The 24,172-nt window shown below is 41.1% G+C and overlaps 2 long non-coding RNA genes across 2 annotated transcripts; one reads left to right on the top strand and one right to left on the bottom strand.

Annotated features, from left to right (window-relative positions):
• The first annotated feature begins 5,886 nt into the window (after positions 1 to 5,886).
• LOC138967558 (uncharacterized) lies at positions 5,887 to 12,512 on the top strand. Its single transcript, XR_011455989.1, has 2 exons — positions 5,887 to 6,173; positions 12,050 to 12,512. It is a non-coding gene; the product is annotated as an uncharacterized lncRNA (long non-coding RNA).
• A 2,980-nt stretch (positions 12,513 to 15,492) lies between these two features.
• LOC138967559 (uncharacterized) lies at positions 15,493 to 19,386 on the bottom strand. The gene is made up of 2 exons (XR_011455990.1): positions 18,655 to 19,386; positions 15,493 to 16,740 (listed from the first exon to the last, which is right to left on the bottom strand). It is a non-coding gene; the product is annotated as an uncharacterized lncRNA (long non-coding RNA).
• Positions 19,387 to 24,172: the final 4,786 nt, after the last annotated feature.

The following is a 24,172-nucleotide window of genomic DNA, read 5'->3' as shown; positions in this document are numbered from 1 at the left end:
GTAAAATAAAAGACTTGTACATTATTTCCAAACTTTTTCGACTTAATCTATATTTATAAAATCGTAAACAATTAATCAGTAAATTCGCTTTTTTAACTATACTTTGGATGTGGGCATCCCACTTGCAGGTGCTCTGTAAAATCACTCCAAGGTGTTTGTGTTGATCTACTTTTTCTAAAAAGACATTGTTGAAAAACAAGGGTTGAGGGGGGATTAAATCACGTTGAATATTTAACAATTCAGTCTTAGTCTCGTTAAATTTAACTTTCCATTTATTGGCCCATGCACTAATTTTATCAAGATCTTGATTTAATATATTGGTTCGTCTGTCTACATCTTCTAATGCAAGATACATGCTTGTGTCGTCAGCAAACAACTTAATTCCGGATTCAATATTCTTTACAATATCATTAATATAAACCAGAAATAAGAGCGGGCCTAGCACGGATCCTTGTGGAACACCGGCAGGAATCTTTTTAACATTAGACTGTGTTCCCTTAATTACAACAACTTGCTTGCGGTCTGTTAAATAATCACAGAACCATAATAATAACCGACCTCTAATGCCCACTGCTTCTAACTTGGCCAAAAGGCCCTTGTGCCACACTCTATCGAACGCTTTCGACACATCAAAAAATACAGCTTGGGTCGTAATGCCTCTGTCATGACAGGAACAAAATTCTTTGTAAATCGAAATCAATTGGAATACACATGAATCATCTGGCAAAAAACCAGACTGCTGTGGAATGAGTATGTGATTTGCCTTTAAAAAATCAAAAACATGTACATAAACACATCTTTCTAACACCTTACCAACACAACTCAGTAATGATATAGGACGGTAATTATTACACAATTCTGCTGGACCTTTTTTATATACTGGAGTAACATGGGCTAGTTTCCACGAGGCAGGACATTTTCCTTCAACTAAACTTCTATTAAATATTTTTAAAAGGGGTTCTGATACAACATCCACAGAAGCAATTAATAATCGGTTATGTATTAAATCGGGACCTGCAGCTTTCGTCTTCTTCAAATTTATAATAACATCTTTTACTTCATTAACTGACAAGACTAAATTATTCATAAAACAATCAGAAATTTGGATTTCGGGAGGTTCATCGTCTGGATTCTCAATGGACGAATTCTGAATAAACTGATCATTAAAAATATTAGCTTTATCGTGGTTTAAATAATGTATTTGACCTTCTGAGTGGATTGGTGGAAGTTCCTCAGTTTTCATACCCTTCTTTTTAATAAAGGATTTAACTAATTTCCACCATTGTTTGGTTCCGAATTTTGAAGGGTCTGAGATCTTTGTATCCAAATTGGAATAATACTCAATAATTCTTTCTCTTTTCTTTTGTGTCAATGAATTACGTGTCTGTCGATACAACAACCAATCTTCGGGTAAATCGGTTAATCTCGCTTTAGTGTGTATCTGATCGCGTGCATCAATTAAATCTAAGATGTCAGATGTTACCCACTCCTTGTCCTCCGATCGAACTGTTACAGTCTTAACCGGCATATTCTCTTTGGCAATGCTCATGAAAATCTGAGTAAAATCTTGGACATTTTCATCAAGACATTTATCAATAAAGACAGCAGACCAATCAACTTGGGAAAGTGATCCACAAAAACTTTCAATATTCATCTTATCATAATTATAAATGGTTCTTTTAAATGAGCGATTAGGAATAACTACAGTATTTAATACTGCACATGGTACACTGTGGTCACTACACACAGGAGGAAAAACATCTACGCGCTGTATCATTTGCGGGGTTTGGGTTATTATTAAATCTAGGCAGGTACTACTTGTCTCCGTGACACGTGTTGGCAGGGTTACAAGTTGGGTAAGTTGATATAAGTTCAATAAGTTCAGGAGATGCTGGGAGGGGTTACTACCAAAGTCGGAGTTAAAGTCTCCAAGGACGATAAATTTGACAAACTGGTTATTTACTCGACGAATGCTTTCGTCAACTAAGTCCCAATATTGGACCTTCGCATCAGGTGGTCGATAAAAAGAACCCACTAAAAGTCTATCTTTATGAAACTTAATTTCAGTCCAGACTGCTTCAAGTCCTGGCACGTGCAGGTCTGGACGTGGCTTACAAAACAAATATGTTTTAACATAAATGGCTACTCCCCCATGTGGGTCGTTTGGTCTGTCTAGTCTTAATGGAGGTTGAACATTTGGGATCAGTAGTGAGGAACTGTCGTCTGTATGGGATAACCAAGTCTCAGATATGGTTAAAACGTCATGCTTTTGGACTTCAGGATGCAATAGATCAATTTTATTTTTAATACTGCGAGCGTTAATATGGACAATGGACACTTGTTGTGGGGGACCTGGTTTTTTTTCAACATCTCCAGATAAATACAGGCGTTTCTGGGCAAATAGGCCAGAGGTATATTCAAGGCGTGCAGAACAAAAACAAGTACATTCTTCACTGTAAAAACAGCTAACATTTTGCATCCAACGCGTCGGACTACCATCAATCTTACTCCTTGCAAATAGGAACACGAACAAGGCAAGTGTGACACGGCTCGGGCATCTTAAACACATCAAAATAAAAAATGGTAACAGGGAAGATTCGCACAAAAACTCTAACTTAAGGCCTAGAGCTACTGCCTTTATTCTGGTTCTGTTATTGATCTGCAGAAATCGCATTTAAAACCTCGCGTGACATCAAAGTTTCAGTGATTGAGCGTGATCGATGTCCAGAGTCGCGTTCGTGATATCATGCAGTAGGCCTACGTGCGCGACTACACTACTTACTTTCTATAGTCTAAATCCGTGTGCTTTGTGCACGTGACTGCATTGCCTGACACGTGAATCAGTGTGTGTCTGTCTGTGTCAGTGAATGATTTGTCTGTTCTGTGCGTAAACATGTTGTTGTTGGTGACGATTAGTGTAATTACAGTGAGAGGCTGGTTCCAGTCTTATTGACATGCTTTTGTATCTCTGTAATGAAATTAGGCTAAGGTGTGTGTGTGTGTGTTAGTGTGTGTTAGTGTATGTGTGTGTGTGTGTGTGTGTGTGTGTGTGTGTTAGTGTGTGTGTGTGCGTGCGTGCGTGCGCGCGCGCTTGCGTGTGGATGTGTGTGTGTGTGTGTGTGTTTTGTACATGGATGCTGGACGCTTCAGATAAAATACCTGGACAGATTAAATACATGAAACTGACATGTTTTTTTTTAAATTGATAATAATATATTTGTAGAATAATCAAGTGTAGCTCTTACACGAAAAAGGAAGAAAACACCCCCTCCTGATATTGTCTGGTTCCTTCGGTAGAACGAACGAAGAAAAGCTATTAAAAACAAATAAGAAAAATAAAACCTGCGCACGCAAGACCTAGTGTGTGAATTAGTGGCTTCTCTCTCTTTCCCATACTGACCCACATGGTCATGCAGGCACGTGGACACACAGACAGACAAACAGACACACACACACACACACACACACACACACACACACACATGTGCGCTATTACAAGCGAACACACACACACACACCCTATACAGTATAGACCGGATGGTATAAAACACCGGATGTATGAAAGTCTGGATGTATGAAAGGGGTAGGCAGGGTCCCGGCAGAAGCTACTGTTTGTTATTACTTAGAATTTTCCGGTTGTATGAAAATCGGATGTATAAAAGTCCGGTTGTATGAAAGCAAATCTCTGGTCCCGAGCAGCACAAAATGCGTTGTTGCAAGACCGGTTGTAAGAAAACGAAAGTAGACCCAAGTCACCAAAGTGTGGTTAGAGTAATTTCCCTTCCATAGCGACTCGAACTTGCAAAATGGCGGACCGCAAAGCGAAAGCTACAGGCAAACGTAGAGTGTTGACATTGTCTGGGCGCCTTAAAATCATAAAGGCAGTAGAGGACAGTCCACACAAATCCCGAACACAGATGGCCATTGATTTAGGTGTCCCCCTGCCAACGCTGTCGAACATCATGAAAGACAAGAACAAATATCTTGCTCAGGCAAGAAGCGGCGATACTGTGACGACGAGCAAGCGGGCACGGAGCTCTCAGCTGCCGTCTGTGGACAAAGCGCTGCTGGACTGGACTGAAGAGCCATAATAGCCCAGGAAGGCATTTTTTGTACAATTAGAACCAGAGGCATTGGTCGCGGGTGTGACTCATTTTTGACTCACATGCGAAGCAAAAGTGAGTCTATGTACTCACCCGAGTCGTCCGTCCGTCCGTCCCACCCGTCCGTCCGTCCGGCCGTCCGGCCGTCCGGAAAACTTTAACGTTGGATATTTCTTGGACACTATTCAGTCTATCAGTACCAAATTTGGCAAGATGGTGTATGATGACAAGGCCCCAAAAAACATACATAGCATCTTGACCTTGCTTCAAGGTCAAGGTCGCAGGGGCCATAAATGTTGTCTAAAAACAGCTATTTTTCACATTTTTCCCATTTTCTCTGAAGTTTTTGAGATTTAATACCTCACCTATATATGATATATCGAGCAAAGTAAGCCCCATATTTTGATACCAGTTTGGTTTACCTTGCTTCAAGGTCAAGGTCACAGGAGCTCTTCAAAGTTGGATTGTATACATATTTTGAAGTGACCTTGACCCTGAACTATGGAAGATAACTGTTTCAAACTTAAAAATTATGTGGGGCACATGTTATGCTTTCATCATGAGACACATTTGGTCACATATGATCAAGGTCAAGGTCACTTTGACCCTTATGAAATGTGACAAAATAAGGTAGTGAACCACTAAAAGTGACCATATCTCATGGTAGAACAAGAGGCGAAGCCATCAAGGCTCACGTAAGAAATCGACAAACAGTACACACACACACACACACACACACACACACACACACACACACACACACACACACACACACACACACACACACACACACACACAGAAAGAGCATAGGTGAAACTGTGCAAGAAAGCGAGACACTAGATCTAGATTGTCTGCATGTACACTAGTCTCGGCCCGCTCAAAATAATAATGACCGAGACTTTCAGTACTTCCTTCGCGTGACGTCTAACCCTCTTACGTCATAATGTGACGTCAATGTAATGTGACGTCTTCAAATGTTAGAGTTTCTACCACAGACATACACACGCACAAACACACGCACACACACACGCACGCACAGACAGACAAAGTTACGATCGCATAGGCTACACTTACGTGAGCCAAAAAAACGACTTGGCGGTGGGAGGAATTCGCGGTGCAACAGAACGGTGCAAGGTCTCGGCAAACCAAGACTATGTCATACTCGTAGCGAAGCCGCCGAATGGTACCGTAAACCAAGAATAGTGACGTAAGAAAATAGAATGTCGTCTTTTGATTTGGAACGTGACGTGTTTTAGAATGGAGATGTGGTAGTGTGTGTGTGTGTGTGTGTGTGTGTGTGTGTGTGTGTGTGTGTGTGTGTGTGTGTGTGTGTGAGAGAGAGAGAGAGAGAGGGAGAGAGAGAAGTAGTGAGGGAGAGTGTGTGTGTGTGTGTGTGTGTGTGTGTGTGTGTGTGTGTGTGTGTGTGTGAATGTCTGAAGAGTACTCGGGTCCAGCGCGAGCGTTTTTTTTATTATTTTGTTTGTTTTTTGCCCCGACTGACTAACATTCTCACAGTCCTTTCGGGCTGTCCGAAACTACGTACTACTCGTTGCTTAACCAAGACAGTCGGCCATCAAACATGGAGACTATTACGTCATTTCGACAATGGCGTCAAAATTATTGTGTATTTTTTCACCCCTGATGTGATAAAAAAAAAATTCTTTTCTTTTTCTTTTCTTTTTTTCTTTTTAATGAAGCAGGAACCTTATCCTCACTTTGTTCCATTTGCCAGTCCTCACTGCGTGGGCCGATCAAGTCAAAACCTACAGTTAAAAAACGCAAACTGCAAAAAAAGAAGATACCGCTCAGGTGAGATTTGGTAACTGAGACTTTGTCGCCGTGGTTTCTGCACATCTGTGTGCCTATTCTGCCAATCGAATAGCTCGGCTACATTTGTCGGTTAATCGAACGTTTGATGACCTATCGTGCAAGGATTCGGAAGACGTAACACATAAGTATCTGATTTGTTGCTACTGAGTTTGGCTGCTGACACACCTTTTGAGGACAGAATGGCTCTTTCATCATCTGTCCGTGCAGTACTGATCTTCACCCTTGTTGCCACGCTGCTAGGTGAGCGTTCACATTCCAAGTTTTCTTTAGAGGAGCGACGACAGGACAAACGACAGCAAATGGTCATTTCTAGAACTCAGTTTAACTTAAACTTGTTCCATGCGAAGAACGCAACCTGTACGTTGATCCTCGTCACAGGCGAAGCTTTATGAAGAGCTGATTTTCCAAGAAAAGGACTTATACCAAGTGTAAGTCATAAGGAAGTTCGCGCTTGAAAAAGACACAATAAATGAATAATGCTGCGTCGCCAAAGTAACTCATCGGGAACTCATCGGGGGGGTGGGGGGGGGGGGGGGGGGGGGGGTCAGAGTCAGTGACGCCGAAAAAAAGAACAGGACCGGAGTGCTATGTAAAATATGAGTAATTCTTCCAAACCCATTTACAAAAATATGACACTACCAGCCTGTTTCTGCATATTGAGCAAGACTTTTTCAGTGTTGGCATATCGACGTTGCAATTTCGGAGCAAACGATCCAAATTTCTTTGCGAGTATGTGTTCAAATGTGTTTTTTCCCGTAATATAACAATGCATAGGCCTATGTGGAAAATATGGCCACGAACAAATCTACGGTACTTCTAAGAAAAAAGAATAACAACATTCGTGCATGTTGTAGGTATGTTACAAAAAAATTCAAAATTTTCATTTAACATTTTGATCTATATCACTTGAAAGAGCAGAAAATCAGCATTCCAATGGTATATATAACTTTGAGATTGGATAAGTGTAACCCGAGTTATGAATTTTTAAAGTAATAAAATTCGTAATAGAGGCAAAGAGGATAAATTGAAACCATTTTTGACATTTTTCAGCTAAAATTAACTGTAACTCACACATTTGTTTATCAATATTGTTCAATTTGGTATCAAAAGAAAGGTTCAGAATCTAAAGAACTATAAAAAATAATTTTTATTTTTTTTATTTTTGTAAAAAAAAATTTTTTAAGTAAGTTAGTATGAAACTGAGAGCAGACGAACTTTACCGACCGCCATGTTGGATGTGAATACAACATGGGTGACAATCCGGGCGCAAAGCGGCGCATCCGTTAAAAGGTACTTCGCATCGCTTTATCGACTTGAAACTTTGGGAAACAGCAGGAAAATGGTCAAACTAACTGTTCAGAGGGGTCTCATAAGAGTTCAAAGGCTATAAATTGGTTTATAAAAGTACCTCTTTTGTGTCTTCTTCGCCCGATATTCTGGCCGGCGAGCTCGACAGTGTTGGACTCGCCATCTTTCTCAATCTTAAAGTCAAGAATGTGCTCTACGTCTTCGACAGGGTGCCCATGTGATGTAAATTTGGACAAGAATAGAAAAGAGGACCCCAAAACTGAGACAGTGTGAGTGATCAGAAAATGGGGGGCCATTTTCAATGACGTCAAAAATTGAGCTGCGCACGCATTTTGTAACATACCTATATCATGTTGCCGTGTGCGCTGTAAAACAGAGAGAAGGAGAAATCGTTGGTCATAACTTGAAGTCTTGCAGGACCGTGAGTCGTGACCCAACCATATTTCTCCACGCTTGCTTTTCTTTTCATAATCAGTTTCTTCGCAAAATTAAATGTCTTTCTTTTTCTCAACTTGTCAAAACTGGGAAATGACACTGATTTGAACACGAAAGATCTTCGATGACGAAAGTATTAATGACGTCATGTGGTCACACCTATCTCGAGAACTATGCGTCGCCACAGAACCAGCGCCCTTCCATTCATTTAGGAACCTACGCTAACAAGACAGAGAGGCTTGAGGAGAATGATAATAACAAAGTCGTTAACAGAGTGCAGACCTCAATGACAATGATCGTAAGAACGCACAATTTATTGTTTTCTGGTGGTTATAACCGGAAGTAGCTTTCGATAATGGGACAGACAACTCCCGTAAACCCTTCAAGGCTTACTTCCCTTCTTTGTTAGTTTCATGGCTGACGAACGGATGTTACTTTACGTTCACATGCAGCAATCAGTCGAAGCACGTTCAGCAAACCAAATTATAAGACATGCACGTAAGATATCAGGTGCTCTTCTGTCATCTGCTCTTCATATTTCATTATTTTGCACGTAAAGCAAACTCTAAATATTACATAAACGAAAAGTAACAGCTGTTCCGAAGTTCGTCAGCCATGAAACTAATGGCAACAAAGAAGGGAAGTTAGCCTTGAAGGGTTTGTTGCGACCCATCTCGTCATCGGCGCTTTTCCGGAAATGACCTGCGCTTTGTTGGAATTCCAACAATGGCCGCCATTGTAGGAATTCCAACTTTGCGCTACGCGATTCTAGAAATGTACTGCGCGCATAGTGAGAATTCTGCTCTTTCTTAGAATGCGATGTAAAATGATACAAGTCATGATGGCCTATGATGATCCTTGTGTTTTAAAGTGATCAATGCTTAGTCTTGAAAAAGCAGATGCATTGTATAACGCACCAAACCAACCGAATTACAAAAAGCAAAACACTTTTGATAAGGCCAAAAAAAATAATAGGTGTGGTTACGGTAACATAGCCCAAAAAAATAGGGTAGGTAGGTAGGCAATCACTTTTTTTTTTTTTTTACTTTTTTTTCTAATGTGTACAAATTAAACCTACTTGACAGGGAAATAAGTGTGCGACTCGGGCGCTTTCGCTTTCATTGCGTTTTTTGCACTCGTTGTTTTTTTTTGACAAATGTAATAAAAAGTTATAGGATCGGCCCCTAAAAATAGGGTAGGTCGGGTTACCGTAACCACACCTATTTTTTTTTTAGGCCTAACTTCGGCTGGCTGTAACACCACAGTTCAACGACCCATCCCACTCGACCAAAACGCACCAATTTTACTTAATTTTCAGATCTTACATTTTACAACAACAAAAACACAACAAGAGTGTTCCGATATAACTTTTCACTGGTAACTATCGATTGTAATAATTTTTTACTCAGTCTTAACTGATTGTATATTAAACCAGAGATCTGTAAACTCCCACAGTCTCTCTGGGCTGCAGAGACAGCATTACGTCCCTTTACTGAGTAGGCTCTTGTCACTGCATGGTAATCTAGGCTCTTGAAACGTAATGTGCAAGTCAGTCTGTGCGCTATATTGATGTGATTGATTGTTGCAAAATGTTGATTCAAATTAAAGATGATTTCAGCCTGTTAATTGTAACAAACTAACACTCTACTCTGAGAAAAAAAAATGATTGTGTTCAAAATAGAGTCGAGACAGCAGCATCTAGCTAGCTGCATGCGCTGAGTGAGGCTTATATCGCGCGTATTCCGTGGGTACAGTTCTAAGCGCAGGGATTTATTTTTTATTTTTATTTTTATTTTTATGCAATTTATATCGCGCACATATTCAAGGCGCAGGGATTTATTTATGCCGTGTGAGATGGAATTTTTTTTACACAATACATCACGCATTCACATCGGCCAGCAGATCGCAGCCATTTCGGCGCATATCCTACTTTTCACGGCCTATTATTCCAAGTCACACGGGTATTTTGGTGGACATTTTTATATGCCTATACAATTTTGCCAGGAAAGACCCTTTTGTCAATCGTGGGATCTTTAACGTGCACACCCCAATGTAGTGTACACGAGTAGTGTCAGTTCCATGTTGCAGTCACTCGGATGGGAAACCCTAGAAAGTAGGCGCACCAAGACCCAACTCACAATGCTCCACAAAATCATCAACAACCTGGTAGATATCCCCCCAGACCCCTACCTCACCCCTGGCACTGGCAGAACTCGATCCAACCACAACCTTAAACTTCGCCAAATTTCCGCCCGTACAAACTATTTTAAATACAGCTTCTTCCCGCGTACCATCCCCGTGTGGAATTCCCTCCCGGCAGCTGCTGCCGAGGCTCCCTCTCTGGTATCTTTCAGAGGGGAGCTCTCCAAACTCTCATTCTAACTCCTCCCCACTCCTTATTTTGTTTCAAAGTTAGAGTAGGGTCTCAGTTATATTCAGTTCCTCCTTGATCGTTTTGTTTCGTTTGACTACTTCCTTTATGCTTAAGTCTTTTCTATCCTCAGTTACTTTTGATTTTTTCTCCGTCTTTGTCCTCTTAAAGAGCGCTAGTCACTAAAAGTCAGCAATTGACGACGTGACGAAAATATTCTGAAATTCTGAAAAGGGACCTCGGATTTTCGTCTCATCCGAAAGACTAGCACTTGATTTGAACCCACCACCTAACGGTTAGGAATGGGGGGAGAAAATTGCTAACGCCCTGACCCCCGCACCCCCAATTCAAGACTTCCCCTGTATAAGACCTTGCTTTTTTGAGTCACTTGAGAAAAAGTGACTCTATGTAATCGGTCAGTGTTAGTCTGTCCGGCCGGCCGTCCGGCCGGCCGTCCGTAGACACCACCTTAACGTTGGACTTTTCTCGGAAACTATCAAAGCGATCGTGCTCATATTTTGTTTAGTCGTGACCTCCAATGACCTCTACACTTTAACGATGGTTTCGTTGACCTTTGACCTTTTTCAAGGTCACAGGTCAGCGTCAAAGGAAAAATTAGACATTTTATATCTTTGACAAAGTTCATCGGATGTGATTGAAACTTTGTAGGATTATTCTTTACATCAAAGTATTTACATCTGTAGCCTTTTACGAACGTTATCAGAAAAACAAGGGAGATAACTAGCCTTTTCTGTTCGGCAACACACAACTTAACGTTGGGCTTTTCTCGGAAACTATAAAATTTTATGTGAACGTGACTCATTGTGTTGTGAATAGCAATTTCTTCCTGTCCATCTGATGCCTCATATAATATTCAGAACTGCGAAAGTGACTCGATCGAGCGTTTGCTCTTCTTGTCATATACCTTATTCATGACATGTGAAAAGGGTATACGTTTTTGTGCCAGTCGAAGGGTTGCCATTTCTAGAACGAGGCAGCTCGTTTCCGGAAATGCGGCGCTTTGTTGGAAATCAAAATGAGGTTTCGGGAAAACCCGATTATTCCAACTCTGCCCCGGATTCTTACTTTGCGCCCAACAGGTTTACGAGAGTTGTCTGCCCCATGATCCAAAGCAAGTTTCGGTAACAGATAACCATCAGAAAACAATAAATTGTGCGTTCTTACGATCATTGAGGTCTGCACTCTGTTAACGACTTTGTTATTATCATTCTCCTCAAGCCTCTCTGTCTAATAAGTCGAGCTAAAATGGGCTACGTTCAGCCTGTGTACATTTCCTTCTGTGATGTGACTATTGGATGACGTCATCGAACCTTCGTTGCCTAAGCTAACTTTGAATGGAAGCTCGCGCGCATCTTGTTAGCGTAGGTTCCTAAATCAGGGGCGGATCAGTTGCTTTGTAAGGGGGGGTGCACTTTGAATCGAAAGTGAATGTGATGGGCGCGAAGCGCCCGAATTTGCTAGGGGGGTCCGGGGGCATGCCCCCCCCGGAAAAAAATTTGGCTCAAAGAAGCAAAATGGTGCCATCTGGTGCCATTTGAACTTATGAATGGTCATAGAATCAGCTTTCCAATTTTTTTTATTTTTTTTTTTTGCTGGAGGGGGGTGCACGTGCACCCTGTGCACCCCCCCCCCTCGTCCGCCCCTGTAAATGGCTTCCATTATGCTGTTTTCTTTAGGCTTAACATCCGAGTATTGACACCCGAGTAACGCCGGATCGAGGACGCTGCTAACCTCGACTTTCTGCATCGGAATATTTGACACTGAACCTAATTAAATCTAGACTGACAGGTTAGAGTTAATTCCGGTTTAAAGTATATAACCTCGACTCCTTCATACCGGCCGTGAAGGATATGTTCGCCTAACACCTCTCCAAAATGGCTAGTTCACAACTATCTATATCATTAACATTCATGCATTTTGCTCCGATTTTCTCTTCGGTGTTTTTTGGTGAAGTCTGAATTTTTACTTTTTATGTTTCCAGTGGTGTCCCAGGCGGAAGAATCCGGAGCCACGGGGTCCATGCAGGGTGTTCAGCTTGGGGGTAACATCGCCCACCCTCTGCTTGCCCTGGTTTCCATGGCAACACTGGCTGTTGTCATCTCCATCTTCTTCAGTCAGTAATCGACCTCGTGAGACCATGGAGAGAAAAAAAAGAAGTGTAGATATGCCGTGCAACCCAGTTCGCTGCTATAACACCGATTTGAACTCAGTTGGGGCTGGGCCGCTATTGCGCGGGTCTAACCCTAACCCTAACCCTAACCCCCGCAATAGCAGATTCGCGCAATAGCGGCCCCGCGCAATAGCGGACCCGCGCAATAGCGGGCCGACCCCGAACTGTTCTTCAGCTGTTCGTTGTAACTAGACAGGCCATGCCTGGCTGTGTTTTGACTGTTTGCAGAATGCACCGACTTACTGTTTTCAAGCCAATAAAGCCGATTTCTTGATGTTCTGGTTTTTTTTTGTATAAACGATACATATGAAACGAGATAAAAGAAAAATTCAATATAGAAATCAAATTGATGAATAGATAACTTAATGAATAAGTACTAAAACATGAAAATGTCTCACTCTCGACAGAAAGCAGCCAGGATGTTCCCGTTCGGTGAGCGTTCAAATGGAAGTATGCTTGCACTGTATGTAGAGGCTCGGGGAGCTCAGTGATGGTTTACGGGAGGCTTACTGTGCCTTTAATTTACAGAAAAGTATGGCAACACATTTTTTTCAATAACAGCACTGGGACCAAGGATAACATTTCTTCATCACGTCTTCCGTTCATTCAAAACGTTGTCACTTAGATATGAACACAAACGTTTAACACACACACACAATTATTTACTCCTTGTAAAAATGGAGCATTTATTTGTCTATCTGTGTCGACTGAAGTTGTGCAAGTAAGTCAAAGCAGATGTACCGTGGAACCCTCCCTTTAAGACCAACCCCCCTCCCCTTTATTGAGACCTTGCACGTTCGGACTTTATGTTGTACATTTACCCCCATTTTAAAACTCACTCCCTTTTGAACTTGGCTTCCTCGGTCGTTTCTTTTTTGTTTTGTTTTTTATTTTGGTGTGTGTGGGTTTTTTTGGTCATAAAAGGAGAGGTTTACTGTACGATTGACAGCATCCTAACCATAATAATATAAACGTCTTCAGACAGCCGGCACCTGAACAAAGTAAGCACGACGAGCCTGTTCAACAGCTAGCATTAGCGTTTGTGCAGCAAAAGGGTTGAAAGCTGTTCAGTCCATGTCAGAAAACTCCAGTCAAGTATGTCAGACAAGGACACATAGATCCGGGGGAAACAATCATTTCTGTCACAAATCCTAAAGAACTGTGTCCAATAACCAGATAAAAATATTGTTCTGAGACTTGACCTAAATTACACGCGGCTTAGTAATGTTGGGTCATACTAATTACATTCAAGATTATAAGGCCAAAAAGAAAAATATGTCTGTTTCCGGTAACATCGCCGAAAAAAATAGGGTCGGTCGGTCGTTTTTTTGACTCACATGCGAAGCAAAAGTGAGTCTATGTACTCACCCGAGTCGTCCGTCCGTCCGGAAAACTTTAACGTTGGATTTTCTTGGACACTATTAAGTCTATCAACACCTGATGTGGCCTGATGGTGTATGGTTACAAGATCTCAAAAAACATGTGCGGCAATTTGACCTCACTTCAAGTTCAAGGTCACAGGGGCCGTAATTGTTGTCTTAAAAACGACCATTTTTCACATTTTCGCATTTTCTCTGAAATTTTTGAGATTTAATACCTCACCTATATATGATATATAGGGAAAAGTAAGCCCCATCTTTTGATACCAGTTTGGTTTACCTTGCTTCAAGGTCAAGGTCACAGGAGCTCTTCAAAGTTGGATTGTATACATATTTTGAAGTGACCTTGACCCTGAACTATGGAAGATAACTGTTTCAAACTTAAAAATTATGTGGGGCACATGTTATGCTTTCATCATGAGACACATTTGGTCACATATGATCAAGGTCACTTTGACCCTTATGAAATGTGACCAAAATAAGGTAGTGAACCATTGGGTCAAGGTCACATGTATTTTGGTAGGAAAAATGTGTAAAGCAGTTCTTAGTGTATGATGTCATTGCTAGGTTTAGTTATTTGACCTTGACCCTCAAGGTCAAGGTCATGTCAAGGTCAAGCATGTGAGTCGTATGGGCTTTGCCCTTCTTGTTTTAGTTTTTGACTCACATGCGAAGCAAAAGTGAATCTATGTACTCACCCGAGTCGTCCGTCTGTCCGTCCGTCCGTCCATCCGGCCGGCCGTCCGGAAAACTTTAACGTTGGATATTTCTTGGATACTATTCAGTCTATCAGTACCAAATTTGGCAAGATGGTGTATGATGACAAGGCCCCAAAAAACATACATAGCATCTTGACCTTGCTTCAAGGTCAAGGTCGCAGGGGCCATAAATGTTGTCTAAAAAACAGCTATTTTTCACATTTTCCCCATTTTCTCTGAAGTTTTTGAGATTGAATACCTCACCTATATATGATATATAGGGCAAAGTAAGCCCCATCTTTTGATACCAGTTTGGTTTACCTTGCTTCAAGGTCAAGGTCACAGGAGCTCTTCAAAGTTGGATTGTATACATATTTTGAAGTGACCTTGACCCTGAACTATGGAAGATAACTGTTTCAAACGTAAAAATTATGTGGGGCACATGTTATGCTTTCATCATGAGACACATTTGGTCACATATGATCAAGGTCAAGGTCACTTTGACCCTTATGAAATGTGACCAAAATAAGGTAGTGAACCACTAAAAGTGACCATATCTCATGGTAGAAAGGGCCAATAAGCACCATTGTACTTCCTATGTCTTGAATTAACAGCTTTGTGTTGCATGACCTTGGATGACCTTGACCTTGGGTAGGAAAAATGTGTAAAGCAGTTCTTAGTGTATGATGTCATTGCTAGGTTTAGTTATTTGAGGTCAAGCATGTGAGTCGTATGGGCTTTGCCCTTCTTGTTTATATATATGAGCCTGTGCCAAAACGTGCTTGCCAAAATGGGACATTTGGGGTTGAAAACCAAACTGGAAATAATACTGTCTTATCTTTATACACTAATTGACTTTGTATAGTGTAACTATTTCCATAACCAAAAAGATAACTTGGGCTTTACTTTTTGCGAAAAAACAAAAAAACGCATCAACATAGCTGTGTGTCAACTATAACGCGAGACACAGCATTTTCATAAGTATCTTTATAAGTTCTTAACTGATTTGCTTCAAATTTACTCAGCAAGTAAGATTTACATCCCAAAAGAGATTCATTGAGGAACTTCTAAAATGGACCTTGTATTTTGAAAAATAAGACACCCATCACTGTGTCCTGAGTTACAGTTGACACACTCCAGTCACAAGAAATCCTGTAAAAAAATTAAAAACAGAGAAGATGTTTCAAAGACTAGAATATTTTATTAAAACCATCATTTGCAATTCAAACAAACCTCAAAATCACATGAAAAAGAAAGCAAAGTAGAAAAACTAGTCCCTGCTGTGTCAACTGTAACGGGGTCAAGGAAGACATGAAAATGGCACTGTGTCTCATGTTCCGGTTGACACACAAAGTCAGGAACACACACTGTAATGTGACAAGAGAATAAGAAATGCCAAAATGCCAGGTGTTACATGCAGGAAGTGCAAAATAAGGATAAGATGTCTTCAAATGTACAAATTCATTGGAAAATGGATGGCAAGAATCTCAAAAACACAACAGAAAACTAACCAAAACATTCCCAAATAGTGGTATATTTACACCATCAGCTTATACAGAAAGTTCCTGCAGTTAATGTTCGTGAACATTACATTCCAGTCTGAACGAGTCAAAAGTCATTAAACAAACAATTTTGCACTCAAAACTGGTTAAATAAAAATGAAAAATTAAAACGCAAGTTCATGGAGAAAACAAGGTAAAATTACAAACGCCCAAGGGAAATGTCAATCTCATGAATATCCTCCACATCCACACATTAAGTGTCACTTGCACTCTCAAATAGTCATGCACATAATCACTGAAAGAAACACATGACACACTAGCACCCTACAAAGGTAAATACAAGACTTGATCAATCACAAATTGGTAATCAGAGATTTAAAAAAAAAATGTGCACCTCTACCAATAAATACACACAAGCATTCAGAGTACCACAATGTACAAGACTAGAGAAAATCACAGATCAGCTTTCACACATAGCTTTAGCTGCCAATGCCTACATGTAAAATAATATGATAATGATAACTGCAAAGTTCGTAAAATTGGCTTCCCCCATCAAATAAATTAATCTACTCGGGCTATGCATGATCAGCAAACTTGCCAGACTGTCACTGTCAGAAGGGAGTCAGACCAAACCAGATGCAGACCTGTTTACACTAAACCCGAGGCAAGAGTACGGCTTTCCCAAAACGTTGAGTGTATTTTTCAAAAAGTTGGTGTACTTTGCAAGCAAAGCCATACGCGTGGGTGCAAACGTGTTTGTGTAAGAATAGCATGTCTTCTGTTCCTCTCCAAAGTTCGTTCATGGCAGACATCGTAGCGTTCAGGGTCCAGCTTTAGCCGTTGTCTGTACTCTTTGGATCGCTCGTTGTTCTGCTTCCGGACTCGTTCAGCCTGGGGTGACAATCTGACTTGCAGTCGCAGACCTTACAATCACGAAAAAGAAATGAGGCTCAAGTACAAGACAGAAAAATATTTGCCCACAGCACATCTAGAATTTAATGACATGTTCAAGTGCAGTTTCTACAGCACTGACCCCTGTCTCTTCTACCTCTCCCAGATAAATGTAACATTTCACTTTTAAGAGCAACAATACCACTTCTAACATCAGTCCTAAGAACTAAGACTGTACTGGATTTCCTACAAAGAGATGTGTCTAAGTTGAAACAATCACCATAAATTAATATGCTTTCATCTGCAGAGTCATTTATTTACAAGGCTGGTAATTGAGGTAACTAAAAAAACAAGTAACAAAGGACATAAAACAATACTGTGTCCTTCCCAAGAAAAGTTACGGTCGACATGCATTCCTCGTAAATCAAAGCTACAAACATTAAAAAAAAAAAACACAACCCTAAACTCTCAATTCCAAAAGTTAAAAGTAAAACGCAGACCTTAAATAGAAAAGAAAGGCATACGTATGAAAATGCATAGCTGTCCAAAAATACTTTGTGTCACTCGTAACCGAGACACAGTGAGAGTTACATGTCTTGCGTTACGATTGACGCAAGAAGATCCCCGAGTGGCCTTCTCGAAAAATATTTCACAACCAAACCAAGAACAAGTCGCTTAAGGCGAAAATACAACATTTAGTCAGGTAGCTGTCGAACTCACAGAATGAAACTGAACGCAATGCAATTTTTCAGCAAGACCGTATACTCGTAGCATCGTCCATGTACCCTCACGGGGTTTTATTGGAATAAAACTTGACTTGACTTGACTTGTCAGTCCACCGCTCATGACAAAGGCAGGGAAATTGACAAGAAGAGCGGGGTAGTGGTTGCGCTAAGAAGGATAGCACGCTTTTCTGTACCACTCTTCGTTTGAACTTTCTGAGCGTGTTTTTAATCCAAACATATCATATCTATATGTTTTTGGAATCAGGAACCGACAAGGAATAAGATGAAAGTGTTTTTAAATTGATTTCGACAATTTAATTTTGATTATAATTTTTATATTTTTAATTTTCAGAGCTTGTTTTTAATCTAAATATAACATATTTATATGTTTTTAGAATCAGAAAATGATGAAGAATAAGATGAACGTAAATTTGGATCGTTTTATAAAAAAAATGTTGTTTTTACAATTTTCAGATTTTTAATGACCAAAGTCATTAATTAATTTTTAAGCCACCAAGCTGAAATGCAATACCGAAGTCCGGCCTTCGTCGAAGATTGCTTGGCCAAAATTTCAATCAATTTGATTGAAAAATGAGGGTGTGACAGTGCCGCCTCAACTTTTACAAAAATCCGGATATGACGTCATCAAAGGTTTTTATCGAAAAAAAGAAAAAAACTTTCGGGGATATCATTCCCAGGAACTTTCATGTAAAATTTCATAAAGATCGGTCCAGCAGTTTGGTTTGAATCGCTCTACGCGCACGCACACACACACGCACGCACGCACACACTCACACACACACATACACCACGACCCTCGTTTCGATTCCCCCTCTATGTTAAAACATTTAGTCAAAACTTGACTAAATGTAAAAACAAGTCCGAAAACTCATACATTACTTGCTAATCCAAGCGGAACCATTGTTTGCTGTTGCTATTGCTAGCCGTGAAAATGTTCAGTCGATCGTAACAAAGACATCACAGAATATGGATCGATCGTAACGAAGACCCAAACTGTCCCTGTGTCTTAATTCAGCTTCAACGAACTTTTTCAGTCCAGACAAATGCTTAAAATATGAAAGGAAGAATCACCCAGAACATATTCTTTGCTACTAGCTATAACACAGCGAATAAGTAAAAAACTTGAAGAATTTTGAGTCGATCGTAACTTTATGTCGATCGTAACGCTCATCAAACAGGAGACATGAAACGAAAACTTACCTTCCCTGCGAAAGTCGGCCATCCGTGTAGCAAAATGGAGTCCAACTGCGTGCGTGTAACGTTTTTGCTATTTATAACAGCAGCCCCGATACTTCCGCGGTGATTTAAAATAAGTTATTGAATATTGAGCGATCGTAACAAAAAGACATGAAAATTGCATTCAACCTAAAAACTTCTCAAAACTACTTAAAATACTTTTATTTTAAATCAATTGTTTGCAAATCAAATAAAACTTTTTATTTACTGCTGCTTACAACTTTCGGTTGCGATAATGACGTTCGTAGATTCGAAAATCGAGGGACGTATCGTGAGTTCGCTGGAGACACAGGGAGTTACGATCGCTATGGACGTTTTTGACGTCAAATATTTTGCCAATAAACATCTTTTTTTTCGTAGACATCATCTTTTCGTGGTAATTTAGGGTACATTTATCAATATTATGGGCACTGTTTCTAACTTGCCGACGGAGATTTCTGGACCGCGGACGAACAAAACACCATGTACGGAATGTCCCACTTTTAAGTCGCCGGATTTGCTCGCTTCGGCTAACATTTTTATTTTTTTCATGTAGGTGTAATGCATGCAAGCTTCTGAAACTGTCTTTGCTATGTCTTTAACATACATGCTTTCAAACTGTTCAGTGCTTTTTGCGATTGAAAGTGCGGTTGATGAACAGTAATGCATGAACATGTCGGCTCTTTCGGCAGACCACGTTTTGGCACAGGCTCATATATATATATATATATTTTTTTTTAGTCCTTTTTCTTACGTTTTGTTAACGTCTTTTTACGTGTTTTTTGGTGTTTTTTTTAAACGCTTCCTTAGTTTACTAGCACATGTTTTTGACCTAGATATATTGAAAGTAAATAAAGTATTCTTGACTTCATATTTTTTTATTTTTTTGTGCGAAAAGCGTAGGGTCGGCGCTTAAAAATAGGGTCGGTTGGGTTACCGGAAACACATATTTTTCTTTTTGGCCTAAGCATTATTGTTTGAACAACAAAGAACTGAGAACAGGTCCTAATTCCAACTTACAATAACCAAGAACAGCGACATCGCAACACTATACATTACACTATTGAAAAGAAGCAAATACTTGTACAGTACATGTATGTGTAACTATCTTTTGTCATGTAAGCCCAGTTTGCTTGGTGTTTTTGTTGTTGTTTTGTCTCTGTTATTTGTATTGTCTGTATGCTTTGTATTCTCGTTAAATTTTCGCTCGTTTGTTTTAGAATGAAATTGTAAACTAAACAAGAGGCGAAGCCTTCAAGGCTCACGTAAGAAATAAACAAACAGTAACACAAACTCAATCACTCCGTCACACATACACACCCACACACACAGTAAGCTTAGGTGACACTGTGCAAGAAAGAGAGACACTAGATCTAGATCTGTCTGTCTGCATGTAGCCTACTTACAGGGACACGACTGCCAAATAGTCTCGGCCCGCTCAAAATAACAATGACCGAGACCACACACACCACGCGAGAGAGAAAGACTACAGGGAGGCATGCCGTCATGATGCATTAATTGACGTCAAACACTTTTGACCGTGACGTAATCTTATGCGAGCTTTATCCATAGTCTTGGATAACCACTCACACATAGACTCGGAAATGTTAAAGTTTCTACCACAGACATACACACGCACAAACACACACACACACGCACACACACACGCACAAACGCACAAACGCACAGACAGACAAAGTTACGATCGCATAGGCTACACTTCGTGAGCCAAAAAGCCAATAAGCACCATTGTACTTCCTATGTCTTGAATTAACAGCTTTGTGTTGCATGACCTTGGATGACCTTGACCTTGGGTCAAGGTCACATGTATTTTGGTAGGAAAAATGTGTAAAGCAGTTCTTAGTGTATGATGTCATTGCTAGGTTTAGCTGAAGGTCAAGGTCATGTAAAGGTCAAGGTCAAGCATGTGAGTCGTATGGGCTTTGCCCTTCTTGTTTTTTATGTTGTTGTTGTTGTTTTAATCCATTAAACTGGTTTTAAGTTTAACTCACTTTTTTGTATTCAGTGCGCGCGCGTGTGTGTGTGTGTGTTATAAATGTGTGCGTTTTGGAGAGAGAGAGAGAGAGAGAGAGAGAGAGAGAGAGAGAGAGGGAGAGAGAGAACTCAGAAAATGTTATTTGCTACGCCAACGGTCATTACAAAGCTTCCACGACCAAAAACATTGTCAAAAGCGCAAAAGGGTTGTGGAGGAAACACACACAATACGGTTGAGCCACACACAAACACACACACACGTGCGCGTGAGCGCACGCACGTACGCGCACACACACACACACACAGAGGGACGGGGGGGGGGGGGGGGGGGGGGCGGAGAGTGCACGGTCTTATGCAAAGCAGAACAGTTCCTTACACAAACAGTTGCTCTTTCTATCGGTTGTCCTGACTATGTCAGTGTATGGAAGTACATGTACTTTTCCACTTGTTATTCACAAACCTTTTCTTCGAACAAGGATATGTATCAAAACATTTAAACATAAAAAAACAAATAAATACAAAAATGATATGAAAAAAACCCTACTTTTATCAAGTAACAGACGCGTGGCCGGATGTATGAAAGTCAATCCACAATATTTTCATACATCCGGTTAACCGGATTTAGTAAAGACCGGATGTATGAAAGACAAAAAGTGGGTCCCGACGACTTTCTTACATCCGGTCTCGACTGTATGAAAAAAAAACTACTTTTATCAAGTAACAGACGCGTGGCCGGATGTATGAAAGTCAATCCACAATATTTTCATACATCCGGTTAACCGGATTTAGTAAAGACCGGATGTATGAAAGACAAAAAGTGGGTCCCGACGACTTTCTTACATCCGGTCTCGACTGTAGTAGTTTTATTACTTTTCCTCCCCGAAGTGTTGATAGAGCTGTAGGGCAGGAAGCAATAACTGTTATCTTGCGAAAACAAACTTCATCAGTGCATGTTATATTGAGTGACGTTTCGAAACGTAAAAGCTACGTTTCCATATAGCGACGCGGCGGCGGCACGATGGCGAAAAACACGCGATGCCGCTACATAGCGAATTTCGCCGTGAGTGTTTCCATTCAAAGCGGCGCTGCAGGCGGATTTTTGTTCTTTTTGGCTTGACTTCTTCTTATAAATCGGTCAAAAACTCACACAACCATGCCGTTATTAAGAGAAACTATATTTGAAGCTTGGTTAGAAAATTGAAGAGATGAGAAATGTAAGAAAAAAACATCTCTTTTGTTTCAACAAAATGCTAAAAAAAGCGGAACGAACCCGGTGCGTTTGACAACCTTTGAAGAAATTCGTGCTGGACTGTGTGCAGCTCAGGGATTACATGTATCTGCGGAAGGGCAGAGAGACCGCAGAAAAAAACGAACAAACAAAAATAAGAAGAAAACAAGTCGCGTAAGGCGAAATTACTACATTTAGTCAAGCTGTGGAACTCACAGAATGAAACTGAACGTAGTCCGCCGCTAGTGCAAAAGGCAGTGAAAGTGACGAGCCTGTTTGGCGCGGTAGCGATTGCGCTGTGCTTCATAGCACGCTTTACTGTACCTCTCTTCGTTTTAACTTTCTGAGCGTGTTTTTAATCCAAACATATATCATATCTATATGTTTTTGGAATCAGGAACCGACAAGGAATAAGATGAAATAGTTTTTAAAACGATTTCGGAAATTTAATTTTGATCATAATTTTTATATTTTTAATTTTCAGAGCTTGTTTTCCAAATATAACATATGTATATGTTTTTGGAATCAGAAAATGACGAAGAATAAGATGAAATTGTTTTTGGATCGTTTAATAAAAAAATAATTGTAATTACAAGTTTCCGATTTTTAATGACCAAACTCACTCATTAGTTTTTAAGCCACCAAGCTGAAATGCAATACCAAACCCCGGGCTTCGTCGAAGATTGCTTTGCCAAAATTTCAATCAATTTGATTGAAAAATGAGGGTGTGACAGTGCCGCCTCAACTTTTACAAAAAGCCGGATATGACGTCATCAAAGGTATTTATCGAAAAAATGAAACAAACGTCCGGGGATATCATACCCAGGAACTCTCATGTCAAATTTCATAAAGATCGGCCCAGTAGTTTAGTCTGAATCGCTCTACACACACACACAGACAGACACACACACATACACCACGACCCTCGTCTCGATTCCCCCCTCTATGTTAAAACATTTAGTCAAAACTTGACTAAATGTAAAAACCCGCGAAGGAGAAAGAAGAGAAGGGACAGTAGTTTTTTTTTGTTTGTTTTTTGTTTTTTTGGTAGCATTGGTAGACAAATAATTAATCTAAAATAGTAAAACAAATAAACAGGGACTGTTGAGTTGAAACTGGAAAGGGAATGCCTCGTAAAACAGACAGGCACGTATTTCCACAACGTGACATCAGTGCCGAGATATATCGTGTGAACTTTCGGTGCTTCAACCCTCTGTGAAGCACACTCTCAACCTCTCAACCTCTCGAGTGTAACTGGGTTCGGTACACACAACAGCTGATACTCGCAAACCTGCCGTTACCTCCCGTTCCCTTTCAACAACCCGCTCCCCCTTCACCACACAATAGACTCGCCCGTGGAGATGGATCGATAACCATTCAGCCCAACACTACACAGAGAAATCCACCAGCGCGTGCTACAGCGCGTGCCTTTTCGGACGATCCCATTGAAGGATAGGTGGCAGACGGTCGGGCACGCGACCGCACGAACCGGCGCGTGCGGTTGAGCCGATGAGATGAATAAGGGTGGGAGGGGGGAGGAGATGAAATAGAGGGATAGTGCCAGGTGGGAGAGGAGGTAGAGGGAGGGAGGGGAAGCGTTCGGACCAGCTGTATCGCACGGAGAAGGGGGGGGGGGGGGAGGGCGGAGGGGGGAGTTTAATAACGAGGGGTAAGGTGGTAGGGGGTAGAGAAGGGAGAGGATAGGGGTTGGTGCTATGGGTTATTGAGGACAAAGAAAGGAGCCAGACCATTGACGAAGCTACTGTTTCGTTCCGTCCATGCTGTCTTTGTTGTCACTCTCAGTCTCCCGTTCCAGAGACGGCGGACGGATGAGGGGAGGAGTGGGGGAGGTGGAGGGAGAGTGAGGGGCGTCGTGCCGGAGTCAGTGGTGTCTATATAACGAAGGGAGGGCCGGGTTCACCATCACAACGATCTCTCAGCGACCCCGGACTGGGGGTAGGGTTCATGCCGGGTGTCCTGAGCTACCGGTCACCACCCCCGACCACTGTCACAGCCACGATCATCATCAGTCGTCTGGCATCAGTGACTGGGCTGGGTACTGCATCGGAACACAGCTAAACCGCATTTTGCGATGACTACACTTATTCCACAGTGAAACCTCATCTGGCATGCGTTCTACTTCGATTGCTTTTAACGCTCGTTTGGAATTCAGTAGTTACCGTCGGTACTGGCAACTGCAGCACTTCAAAGTTGAGCTGAGTGCAACGATGCCACAGTGACCCCCATCTGGCATTTCTGACTGGACCCGGTGGCTACTTC

The sequence above is a fragment of the Littorina saxatilis genome, linkage group LG5, assembly GCF_037325665.1.
Source record: "Littorina saxatilis isolate snail1 linkage group LG5, US_GU_Lsax_2.0, whole genome shotgun sequence".
Taxonomy (NCBI): domain Eukaryota; kingdom Metazoa; phylum Mollusca; class Gastropoda; order Littorinimorpha; family Littorinidae; genus Littorina; species Littorina saxatilis.
Note: the sequence above shows the minus strand (reverse complement) of the source record. Positions and strands in the feature narration are given on the sequence as shown.